The sequence below is a fragment of the Daktulosphaira vitifoliae genome, unplaced genomic scaffold (genome assembly GCF_025091365.1).
Source record: "Daktulosphaira vitifoliae isolate Bord-2020 unplaced genomic scaffold, ASM2509136v1 Scaffold_2, whole genome shotgun sequence".
NCBI classification, from domain to species: domain Eukaryota; kingdom Metazoa; phylum Arthropoda; class Insecta; order Hemiptera; family Phylloxeridae; genus Daktulosphaira; species Daktulosphaira vitifoliae.
The window spans coordinates 8,153,836-8,155,547 of NW_026099573.1; positions in this window are offsets into that span (position 1 = coordinate 8,153,836).

The following is a 1,712-nucleotide window of genomic DNA, read 5'->3' on the forward strand; positions in this document are numbered from 1 at the left end:
GCAATTTTAAGTAAAAAAAATTGAAAAAATATCGAAAATTAGCGATTTTTAAATTTGTAATTTTTTGGGGGATTTCCCCCGTTTACGGGGAACGAGGGAATTTTTTTCAATTTTTGAGGGTAATGTCTTCGACTAGATACGATTTGTGATCTTTTGACATATTGTTCATCAAAATCGGTCCAGCGAGAGCTGAGATTGAGCGTTCACAGACACAAAAAAAAAAATAAAAAAATAAAAAAACACATCATAGTAAAATTAATACCTTCTCAGCTTCGCATCGAAGCTAAAAACTATAGGATATAACTATAATGAATATATTTCTGAATATTTCAATTTGATCATCTATTTAAACATCAAAAGTTACATAGAAATTATTTATTACGATATAAATACAAAAAATATAACAAGTAATTTAAACGAAATTTTAGTCTCTTTTCAAAAATTTACTGATAATAGTAATTATATAAGTTTCTGATCATATATCAATCTAAAAAAACCATTTTTGAAATCTTCATAAGATATTGTGTTTAATGATATCAATTTTAGACTTGCAATTTTAACTAAAAATAATGTTTAAAGTTTAACATTATAATAACATTATATTTATATTTAAGTTTAAATTATAAATTTTCATAAAAAACTTTAAAAGACAAAAAGAATAGGATAAACATGGCATTTGAAATCGAAATTTTGTATGGATTATTTTTAACATATTAAAAATAAAAATCAATTTTTAAATGTAAATACTTGTTTTTATAAATTGATAATAATGTCAAAAAAAGAGACCATGAAAAAAATATAGTTGCAATTATTCAATCATAATAAGATAAAAATTAAACGAATTTTGATTTTTTTCCAACCCAAAAAGTATTTAGAAAAATCCTTCAACAGAAAGAATCGTATGTCGTATCTCGAGTGTAAAAAACTGATGTGTGAATTTTTCGACGACAGTACACATATTTCTAGATAAAAAGGACAATTTAAACCAGTTGGAAAATTCAAAGTCGTTTCTTTCACGTAGGATGCAAAATATTCAAATAAGTCAAAATTTATATTCAATTTAAGTTAGATTCATGTAACTTTTATAAAAATCGGTGGACTCATTATTGTGGCAAACCCTTGTAAGGTATTTTAATACAAAAATGTTATAGATATATAAAATCGAGAATTTTAATACAAAAATAGCATATTTTTAAAAACAGTAGCCATTATGACAATATAAAGATCGAAGTTATTTTTTTCATATTATAGTATATTACATACACTTCGATTTAAGATACATATAAAAGTGTCAGCATTTTAGGAACATACGTCCTAGATAAAATTTCTTTAATTCTTACTATTTCCTTCTAGACAATACTTGTACAATCATGGTTATTTTTTTCTTTGTTATATAATATATGTAATTCTTTTAGCTTCTATAATCAAACCTTCACATCAGTGGTAGTTTCTCTACACTTTTTGGGGGAAGGGTTCCAAAAAATAAAATTTACTTGGAATACTTATCAGTCTTACCCTACATTTATGTGTATAATGTAAAAATATTAATGTCTGGGAAGGGTCCAGACCTCTTGTAGATCTGTCACTACTTTACATACATATTAAGATGAATAAATCAATGAATCACACATAGAAAATTTTATGAATGTTAGCAGTAAATGCAGTAACTTTTGAAAAGAATTAGTTACAAGATAAAATAATAACACAATATG